Source organism: Macrotis lagotis, chromosome 8, assembly GCF_037893015.1.
Source record: "Macrotis lagotis isolate mMagLag1 chromosome 8, bilby.v1.9.chrom.fasta, whole genome shotgun sequence".
Lineage (NCBI taxonomy): Eukaryota > Metazoa > Chordata > Mammalia > Peramelemorphia > Peramelidae > Macrotis > Macrotis lagotis.
The window spans coordinates 97,039,520-97,050,707 of NC_133665.1; the positions used below are offsets into that span (position 1 = coordinate 97,039,520).

An 11,188-nucleotide genomic window follows, 5' to 3' on the forward strand; every position below is an offset into this window, starting at 1 on the left:
CCTTTCTCCCTCCCCAAGCAGGAAGCAGATGAGAACTCAAGAAAGCTGATCAAATAGATATCACAGGCATCTGGAGCAGATACTGAGTGTATTTATTGGACAGAGTAGAGGCAGATGCCCACATAAACCATAATAACACAACACACACACACAAGATAATCACCCTGCCAACAGAAATGTTTGAGGATGCCAACTAACATAGGTGACCACTTCAAGGAACAGGCAGAAGCATCCTCAAATAACTTGGGTCCTGTGCCTCAGTGGGAACTGAAGGATCTGAAATGTTACTTCTCTCGCTCAGGAGCACTGGGAGAGAGAGGAGGGGGCAGAGGGTCAAGGGATATAGGGAGCAAAAGGGGTCCTGGGTAGGGCAGGGCCAAAGCTGCCCCCATCATCTATGTTCCTCCCTCCTTTCTTCTTCTGAATATGGAGAGCCAATCATTTCTCTTTTCCCCTCCCCAAGGGATTCCTGGGAGCTGTCTGTTTGGATGGAGTGACTCAAGGGGGGAAGGGGGCTAGAGAGAAGGACAGACAGCTCTTGTTCTGTTCTCTATCATCAGCTCCCCACCACCCCAGGACTCAGGCTTGCTTACCCTATATACCTCTCCCCACCATGGACAAAAAAACAGACAGGCAAAAAAGTCATGGAGATGGTGCTGGAGATAGAAACTGAAGACTGAAAGTCAAGGAAAATAATATGGAGAAGTTCCAGGAAGAATGAATGAGAATGAAAAGATATTTAAGTGCGTGGGATGGGCCATGTATAGTAACAGAGGAGAGAGAACAACACGGGGGTTAAGGAGAGAGACAGGAAAAGAAGAGCAACCATCAAGTGGAAAATCTGGGTGGCTTCATTGAGAAAGTTTTACTAATTAGTGACCACGATCTAGAGACTGTTCGTGGGATCTGTACATACATGGGAGCCTTCAGTCTCCCCAAACTTTCTTCAAAGTCCATAATGCCTCCTAATTGGTCTGAGTTCTACTTGTGCACTGTACCCCAATATTCAGAGTCTAACACATTCCAGCTGGATCCATCCCTCCTCCCCAACATGCCAACTGGAAAATTCCTCCTTTGACAATGCCATCGGGCACTGGTGTCCATTTGGCACCCGATTATGCCACTCCAAGGTCCCCCACTTCTTCCATAGACCTATTTGATCCACTAGGGGGAGGAAGATTTCTTCACCCACCAGAGAGCGAGATGCCCAAGAGCTGTGGCCCCCCAGATAACCCCGGGGGTCCTAGAGTTGGCCGCCTTCCTCCCCATTCCCAGGAGACAAGAGGCGAAAGGCTGAGATGGGAATGCAGTGAGGCTTCCTCCCGAAGCAATGATATTCCCCTTCCTCTTCCTCAGAGGTCCAGACCCTGAAGGTGCCTGCCCTTCCAGGTACCCCGGGCTGTACCCAAGGAGATGCCCGCCACCTGGCTGATTCCCCGGGTGCCATAACCAAGAGAAAGTAACTTTCACTGGAATGACGGGAGAAACTGCTTCCTCCCCCGGCTCTGAACTGGCCAGTTATTCATTAACAGCAGGTTGTGGGGGGGTTACATTTTGGGCGGAACGGTTAGAGGGCTTGGAAGCGCGAGGTCGCAATTCGGCTTATGCGTGGGGAGGAACGGAGAGAGAGGGTCAGCATCCCGGGTATGTGCTCTGGTGGTCTGCCTGGGCGACACGGGCCCGTCGGCTGGCTGCAGGGGAGGGAGGCGTGGGGAGGCGATCGCGTTGAGGAGATCCACGTTAGAGGAGTGTCCAAGCCAAGTGTGTGCATGGGAAATGGAACCTCAATCTGGGGGGTTCTGCAGGAAGGTGGGGGACTCCAAATTCAGGCGCCCTGGGGGTCGGGGGGAGGTGGCATGTAGTGGGGTGGGAGAATGTCACCGTCCCGAGAGTGTGCACTGAAGGGGAGGGAGGCGATCGCGTTGGGGATGTCCACGTTAGAGGAGTGTCCAAGCCAGGTGTGTGCATGGGAAATGGAACCTCAATCTAGGGGGTTCTGCAGGAACGTCGGGACTCCAAATTCAGGGGCCCCGGGGATCGGGGGGAGGTGGCATGTAGTGCGGTGGGAAGTGGACCTAGGTGGGGGCAGGAGCCCCGAATCTCCTCTCCCGCACATCCCACCCCCGAGGTGCGGCAGACCTCGGTTCTTCAGGACAGGCACCCCGCCCCCCAGAATCCAGGAGGTCCTGGTCCCCGCGAGGGCAAGGCAGCTGGCCCGGGAGGATGGAGGTGGGGAGAGGAGGGGCTGCCCGGCGGAGGGAGGGGGCACTCAGCTCGGGTCCGGGGGAGTCGAGCCCGCCTCCCGCCTCTCCCAATCAAAACCACCCTGAAGTTTTCTTCCACCGCACAAGTTCGGTCCAAGACCCCCCCCCCAAGGAAGCGACCCCCGCCCAACCCAAGCGCTCCCCCCTCGCAGGTGGGGGATCGGCGTCGCAGAGAGCCCAGGGCGGCCCCCGGAGTCCTCCTGTGGGCGCCGGCTCCCCGCTCCGGGGGGACTGGGGTGCCCCGCCGCCCCCCACACACACGCACGGACTCACCATTGGGGCCGGCCGCGGGGAGAGAGCGCGGGGGGCCGCGCGGGACCGAGCCGAGCCTGGCGGGACCGAGCCGAGCCTGGCGGGTCCGAGCCGAGCCTGGCGGGTCCGAGCCGAGCCTGGCGGGTCCGAGCCGAGCCTGGCGGGGACCGAGCCGAGCCTGGCGGGTCCGAGCCGAGCCTGGCGGGTCCGAGCCGAGCCTGGCGGGACCGAGCCGAGCCTGGCGGGTCCGAGCCGAGCCGAGCCTGGCGGGTCCGAGCCGAGCCTGGCGGGACCGAGCCGAGCCGAGCCTGGCGGGTCCGAGCCGAGCCTAGTGGCGCCGCGCCGCGCTGGGCAGAGCCGAGCCTGGCTGGACCAAGCCTGGCGGGTCCGAGCCGAGCCGAGCCTGGCGGGACCGAGCCGAGCCGAGCCTGGCGGGGACCGAGCCGAGCCGAGCCTGGCGGGACCGAGCCGAGCCTGGTGGCGCCGCGCCCGCCGCGCTGGGCAGAGCCGAGCCCCCCGGGCCGCGCGGGCCTCCCCCGCCCCCGCCCCCGGAGGTGGGTCCGCCGCAGCCCCAGCTGTTACCCGGAGACCGAGGGGCGGAAGACTGCGCCCGCCCATCCCCCGCGGCCCCGGCGCATTCACCTCCGGGAAACAATGGAGACAAAGCCGCGGCCTCCCCCGGGCCCTGCGCCTGCCCCCTCCCTCCCTCCCTCCGGACCCCGGCGGGCCCCGAGCAGACGGAGCCGCCCCCGCCCCCCGCCCCCCGCCCGAGTCCCCTCCCCGGCCGGCCGGGGGAGAAGAGAGGGAGAGGGGGAGAGAGAGAGGGCCGCCGGCCGCACCTTCCCCTTCACCTGCCCGGCCTCCCCTCCCCTCCCGCCCGCCCTGCGCCCTCGCCGCCAAAGCCCCGGCAGAGAAGCAGGGCACAGGCAGAGACAGAGGGGCAGAGAGAAAAGAGGAAAAAGAAACAGAAAAGAGAGAGAAAGAGAAAAGAAAGGAAAAGAGAGAGAGCAAAAAGAGAAAAAGCGAGAAAGAGAAAAGAAAGGAAGAGACATAGAAAGCAAAGAAAGAAAAAAGCGAGAAAGAAAGAAAAAAGAGATAGAAAAAGGAAAGACAAAAGAAAAGAAAAGAGAGATAGAAAGCAAGAAAAGAAAAAGGACAAGAAAAAGGCGAGAAAGAAAAAGAAAAAGCGACAGAAAGATAGAAAAGGAGAGAGAAAAGAGAGAAAACAAAGAAAAAGCGAGACAGAAAGGGAGCGAGAAGAGAAAAAAGAAAGAAAAAAAGAGAGAAAAGAGAGAGAGGCATCCTTAAGGATTGTTCCCCTTCTCCGGGGGGCTACTCACACGTGGACATATTAGTAAATACCAAGTAAGCCCCACTAAGGGAGTTGGGAGTGGCCAGAACACCTGAACCCTGACATAAAGTTTGGGGTCCTATGAAGTGGAGGGAGGAATACATGGAGTTGGGGGGGGGGGCAGACAGCCGGTGCAAACGGAGCCGAGTGGTCATGTTTGTGAGCTCCGAAGACCACAGCTCAAAATCGGGCTCTCCCGGGTGGACTTTGGACCAGTCGCCTCTCGGCATGAGGAGCTGAGCTGGATCTTGAAAGACCCTTCCTGAGTATAAACCCATGAATAAAGAAAAGAGATAGGCTATAAACCAGTTCCTGGAACAAGAAAACCAATTTTCCTCATTTGGAAGAGAGTAAGGTGCATTATTTGGAAATGTAGGTGGAAGCCAAGTTAGTGGATGGCTTCAAATGCCAGGCTGAGGAGTCTGCATTTTATCAAAAAGGCAATAGGGAAGCATTGAAGGTTTTTGAATGGGGGATTGACGTGGTCCGACCCGGGGTTGCCCTTCCTTCTCGGCTATTTTTCTCTACCACTGCCTTACTCCTCTCCTCCCTTCCCCCCCACTTCCTCCTCCCCCTGAAGTTTCCCTCCCTCTCTCCTACAATTAAACATTAAGCCCTGGGAAAGCATTGGATTAAGCTCTGGGAAAGAAAACATTTACTTTAAATAAGTCACAGTCCATGCGCTCACAGTTCCCTATTTAATAGGAGATGGGAGCTATGACACAATCACACAAAGCCAAATAACATAAGGAATATGTGAAATCTATCTGGGATTGCTACCAACTGGGTGATGATAGGAAGTCAAGGAAATCTTCCTGGAAATGTAACATTTGAGTTGAAGGACAGCATTTGTAATTTGACTGGAGCTCAGAGAACATAAAAGGGTGAGATGGAAAGGGAAGAGTGGTATCACATGTGAAAGCCTTGAATGTCAAACCAAGAGTAATAAGTAACCAAAATTTTCTGAGCAAGAAGTAATATAAGTCAATATTTATTTAAATAGAAAAATCAATCTGTCGGTGGTGTGAAGGGCTGGAGAGGCAAAGACCTGCTTGTTAAACTCTTGAAAGAGTTTGGGGAGAGGAGAGGGTTAGATAATGAGAATTTGTGCTATAGTGGAGTCATTTGGGACAGAAGGGTAAAGATGTGGAAATGAAAGAAATAAAATTTGCTAAACTTTTGGATATGGGAAGACTCCTAGATAATCTTATATTTTTCAGACATGGGACAAGAGGTGAACTGTAGGGGCAACTAGGTGCCATAGTGGATAGAGCAACAAGCATTGGAATCAGGAGGACCTGAGTTCAAATCCAGATTCAAATCCAGTGACCTTGGGCAAGTCACTTAGCCCCACTGCCTTGCAAAAAAAAAAAAAAGATGAATTGTAAAGTACCAGGCAAAGAAAAGTCAGAAAGAGGTTTAAAGGATTAAGACATAGAGCTTCAATTGTAGGTGTCATATACCCCATAGACAGTTGGAGATGTAAGCCCAGAGCTCATAAGAATCAGTGCTAGAGATTTGAGGGCCGATCATAAAATCAATCTTTGTAACCATGAGAGTTAACAAAGATGCTGAGTAACTGAATGTAGAGAAGAGAACCAAGAATAAATCTTTGTGATGGATTCATTAAGGGGCTAAGAAATAGATGAAGAATCAGTGAAGAGACAAGTTGAAAAGTCCCATTCTCCATTTAGGTCGATTCCAGCTATATATCTATAATCCTGTCTTTCCTATTTTCTCACCATCCTCACTGAAAGGTTTTTGCCAATATCTAGAATTTTCTGGAGTCTGTGAATTCTTCATTTTAGAGTTGAGGGAGGACCAAAAATGACTCTATGAGAGGAAGTAGTTTGGGGACAGCACAGGGAAGGATCATAAGATAATAGGGTTAGTATTGGAAGAGGGCTTAAATCATCTAGTTCTCAAGTGAGGAAATAGCCCCTAGAGAGTTTATTTTCCCAAGGTAAACAGGGACAAAGCTAGCATTTGAAATCAGGTCCTCCAACTTCAAGTCCAAGATCTTTCCACTAACTCATGCTGCCTTATGGGGAATGAATGGGGGAAGGGGGGGGAGAATGAATAGGATAGTTGAGGTAGGGGGAGTAAAGGGGATGTGGAAAGAGCATAGGCATTCATTAATGTTGGGAGGGGAGTGAAGACTCAGCTGCCAAGGGAGGTGTACATGTTGTCCAGGCAAGGGGAGCTAGAGAGGCAGGCCCCAGGAACACACTCTGCCCCTGTTTGGGCCCCTTCCCAGCAAGAACAGGGATTTACCTTCAAAGCTGGCCTGCCCCACCCTTCTCCAACTCTCCCTGCTGGGTTGGCACCGCCCATGCTCCTCAGAGCCAACCCTCACCCCAGCTCCTCCAAACAACTCAATGGTGTCTTTTCTCTTAAACCCCGCCTACCAGGCAAAGCTGGGTAGGACCTCAGGTGTCAGGCAGCTGGGGGTCTGGGCTGTTCCTATATCACAGCCCCTCCTCCTCCCCTTTAGTTTGCACTGGCCTAATGAATTTCCCTGGGCCCTTCTGCCCAGAGGTGGGCAAAAGACTAAAAGTCTGGCTTCAGGAAACCAAAAAGCACTGCTATTCTCCATCCTAGAAAAGAGGGAAGGCATGTGTGGGCATCGGCCATTCTAACAACCAATCTCCATGCTTCACTGCACTGTGATGCTCTGGAATGAATCTCATTTGGAGGTGAAAGACCTTAGTCTTTGTCCCTTAATCTAACCAATGCCTGCTTCCTGGGATCCCAGCCCTGTCAGAGACTGACAGATTCATCGATCACATTGGCCATTCCCAAGTTCCCGGTTGTCAGTCAATAAACATTTATTAAGCTCCCACTGTGTACCACTTGCTAGGATACAAGTTATTTTTGAATCTCGGGATTCTGTCATTCAGATTCACAACTATCTCAGCTTTTCACTTTTCTTCTTGTCCCATACCATTGCTACTCCACATCTCTAGCATTCATTCCCTTCTCTCAATACCCTAGTTCAAGCCTTTATCACTGTTTCCCTTTTAAATGGCTTCCCTGCCTTAATCTTCTAATCTGCCACACAGCTACCAAACTGATAATCATTATTTCTTAAATGTCTTCCATGTGCCAGTCAGTATTGGAGGTACAAGGGTACAGATATCTTCCTTGAAGAGTTTCAAGAGGTGAGAGTGAGGAAGGAACCTATGAAAAAAAGCACAAAGGCAAGAGATGAAATGTCAACCAGTTTGGTAGCGTGTGAGGGGGGTAATATATCATACATAATAGAATATATTCACATCCTTGCGTGGTACTGCATATCCTCTATTGAGTTAAAAAGAAATCCTGTTCCACATTCACAAAATAAGCCTAGCTTCATTTCCCCCAATTAATGGAAGCCACTCTGTATTTGTTGTCCATGACCCACAATCCCAAGGACTCTGATCTCACATGGATGGGACCTGACACCATGAAGGTCATTTTCTCTCTTTAGCTTATTGCTTCTACCCAGAGCTCTCTAGGAAAAATCTTACAATATAATCATGGTATGGCTCATGTTGAGGTTTCCCTAAAAGTAGATAGCAAAGTCCTTTAGTCTTGTTTCTTATTGTTGGTCAGGCATTTAGTGTATAATAATGAATTTTGGGTATGGGATAGCCTTTAGTTCACACATCAGAGAAAATATATAAGCTCTGAATGGCTCACTGAAGCCCATGAACAAATACAAAAATGTAAAGCATACCTGGACTCCAACCATCACCTCCTAACTAAATGTAGCTCTCCATTCATTTTTTTTTTAAAGTTTTTGCAAGGCAAATGAGATTAAGTAGCTTGCCCAAGGCCACACGGCTAGGTAATTATTAAGTGTCTGAGACCGGATTTGAACCCAGGTACTCCTGACTCCAGGGCCAATGCTTTATCCACTGCGCCACCTATCTACCCCTCCACTCATTTTTCACTATTTTACCACACCTTTCTTCAAGAAGCTTTAGTGGGGGGGCGGCTAGGTAGCCGTGTGGCCTCGGGCAAGCCATTTAACCCCATTGCCTTGCAAAAACCTTAAAAAAAAAAAGCTTTAGTGGGTACCCCTTGCATCAAGGGCAAAATAAAAACTACTTGGTATTTAAATAAAACCTTTCACCTCCTGGATCCAACCTATCTTTCTAGATTAATTTGATGCTTCTTTCTCTCAGAAAATTTCCAATTCAGCCAAACTGAACTAAGGGAACTCTAAAGGCCTTTCCAGGTCTAAATCTATGATCCTGTGATGCACATAAATAATATTCCATTCAACCTCTGTGCATTTGAAAAATCTACCCCCCATTCCTGGAAATCTTTTCCTGACTCTCTTAATTCTAGTGCCTTCCCTCTCAATCATTTTCTATTTATCCTGTATATAGTTGGTATGTATGTACTCTCTTGTCTCCCCCACCAGATTATGAGCTCTAAAAACAGCAGAAACTGTCTTTTGCCTCTTTTTTGTATCTTCAGCATCATGCCCGGGATATAGTAAGAGCTCAATAAATGTTTATTGACTAGATTGACTGGCATGTTCTATGAACTTACTTCTACCTTGAGGATTCCCTAACCACATTCAAAGTTCAGTTCTGTTCTCATCTTCAGTTAAAAGTTCTCCCTAACACAGTGGCAGAAATTACTTTGTACAATTCACGTTTACTTATCTGGGTACCTATCATTACCACCACCCCCCATAAAATGTAAACTGCTTGAGGGCAGGGACTTTGCTTTTTGTTATCTTGTCCCTAGAACCTATTATCTAGCATCTTCAAAGTAAATTTTTGGTGAAAAACTTCCATTAATGTAGATAGGTTCCCTGTGATGGAAAATGTCATCCACATTTAGAGAAAGAACTATATAGATCTGAATGCAGATCAAAGCATACTATTTTCACCTTATTTAATTGTTTTTTTGTTTTTCCCTTCTCCTAGTTTTTCCATTTCTTTTGCTTTCCATTTCTTCTTATACTGAGTGACCAATATGGAAATATGAGTAACACGATTGTACATACATAACCTATATCAGATTACTAGTTATCCTTAAATGGGAAAGGGAAGGGTTGAAGGGGAAAAACTTGACAAAAATGAATGTTGAAAATTATCTCTATATAAAATTGGAAAAATAAGTCAATGAATGTAGATGGGTTCCTCTGCAGCAATTTGTTTGGGGGCACTGAAAGGGGAGGTGACTTGTTCAATGTCACAACCAAAGTATGGTACAAGAAGCAGGATATGAAATCAATGGATCTTTCTGACTCCAGATCTTTATCGTAATGCTTTTTTCACCTAGCACATCATGTAAGCAAATTCTATAATAATTGAATGTCATTAAATTTCCAATCAATTGTATCACCAAATCAAGAATTTGAGAGGTGGAAGGTACTTCAGAGACCATCACTCTATAGGTAATGGATAATGCAATGATTAGAATACTGAACCTAGAGTGGGGAAGACCAAGTTCAAATCCTGCCTCAGACACTATGTGACCTTAGGTAAGTCACTTAACTTCTGCTTTTGTTTCCTAAACTGTAAAATAGGGACAATAATACTATTTCTGAGGGTTGCTTTTAAGGATCAAAAAAGATGAGGTTTTCAAAGCACTTAGCATGGTGCCATATAAAAATAGTAGGTGTTACTATTTTATTAGAACCTAAATACAAAGGGAGGCAGGTGGACGATTCAGTGTTGAGTCCTGGCCTCAGGAGGACCTGAGTTCAAATGTGGCTTCAGACACTTACTAGCTGGGTGACCTTGGGCAAATAACTTAATCCTAATTGTTTTATATCCAGGCTTGTCCTGATTCATATTTGGCCCACTCTGGAGGAGAAAGTCAGGCTGGTATCACCTCCTATTCAAATCCAATTCACACAACATGGGATCATCTCTTGGAAATCATGACCTTTGCAAATGAAGGACAAATATCATATACAAAGGAATATCATCCAGCCTCTACCTAAAGCCTTCAAGAGTGAGGGATACCACCTTTGGAGACAATGCATTACATTTTTGAACAATTCTAATTCTTAGCAAGTTTTACCTCATATCAAGGCTAAATTATTCATAGTTTGTCTATGAACTTAATCCCTCCTTTTAGATATGACAGCACTTCAAATACTTGACCATGATTATTATGCTCCTCCAGGGACTTCTTTTCTCCAGGTTCAATATGCCAGATTATTTCAACTAATTTTCATGAACAATGACCTCAGGATCCTTCACCATCACCTCATCTGAACACTCTCTAGTTTATTAATGTCCTTCAACTGTAGAGCCCAGAGTTGAACACATCACTGCAAATGAGATCTGACAAAGCATTATTAGTAGACTTGTTACCCACCCCCCCACCCCCCACCCCCGTTCTGGAAGCTGTGCCCCTCCTAATGCAGCCCAAGATTGCATTGGCTTTTTTTTAAGTTGCTACATCAATACCACTTATTCATAGTGAGCTTTCAGTCCACTAAAACCACCAGATTCTTCTCAAAATGACTGCTGCCTTCCATCTCCCCCATATTTAAGTTGTGAAGTTGATGCTTTGTACCCAAGGATAATACTGTATATTGATCTCTATTGAATTTCATCTCATTAGATTTGGTCCAATGTTCAATTGACAGACTTGTCCTGACATTTTCATTCACTAGGGTAGGTAATCCCTCCCACCTTTGTCTCCTGCAAATATTAGGAGCATACTACCACCTATCATCAATCTTCTATCCAAAGGATGTTTTCTTTTGTTCATATTCTTTAAACCCCTACAACTCCTCAGTTCAGTCTCTTGGTTTGAAAGAATCATTTTTCTATTTAGAATCTTCCTCCTAGTCCTTGTTCCTTTTCCTCAAAATTTCTCTAATGACCTCAAATATAGCAAATATTTTTAAGAATTTGGGTATCACCTTTGATCTTTCCACCATCTGGTTGACCTATCAAATCCTTTTCTACCAGCACTTCCAAATTCTCCTTCCTCTTTGCCTTAGAGGTCCCTTTGAGTGAAAACCCTGTGGATTTCAGGACTTATATAGTAGCAGACTACTGGCTAGAGATTGAGTTGTGTCTCATTTTCTAGGACCAAAGCACTGAATTTATCTACCTCTGAACCAGATTTTTTTCTTCTAGAAATCTTGAAGGAGCAAGACTGAACAACACCTCTCTTCCCCTGCCATGCATGGGCATCTTAAAGTCTGTTCAGGAGAATTTCAAAGCCTGGAGCTTGGGAAGAATCCAAATGAGCTCATTCTCTTGGATAGGACTCTGCACAATAGGGGACCAATATATGGGGCTCCCAGATTGGGAACAAGCAATTCAAGTTTATAAGCTAGTTTCATTTATTTTTA

At 47.6% G+C, this 11,188-nt stretch overlaps 1 protein-coding gene and 1 long non-coding RNA gene across 4 annotated transcripts in view; one reads left to right on the plus strand and one right to left on the minus strand.

Moving 5' to 3' along the window:
* Positions 1-2,592, minus strand: part of PLXNB1 (plexin B1) — a 71,363-nt gene extending 68,771 nt beyond the window's left edge. Inside the window, exon 1 of the mRNA XM_074197624.1 lies at positions 2,538-2,592. The gene's annotated coding sequence lies outside the window, so the exon portion shown is untranslated. The remainder of the gene's footprint in view (positions 1-2,537) is intronic.
* The window catches only part of LOC141495853 (uncharacterized), a 111,942-nt gene continuing 102,319 nt past the window's right edge, over positions 1,566-11,188 (plus strand). For 2 of the 3 annotated variants that reach the window (XR_012470878.1, XR_012470879.1), the window contains exon 1: positions 1,566-1,644. This is a non-coding gene — a long non-coding RNA (uncharacterized LOC141495853). Of the gene's footprint in view, positions 1,645-6,260; positions 9,353-11,188 lie in introns of those variants that run through there. The other variant, XR_012470880.1, reaches the window with a different exon arrangement.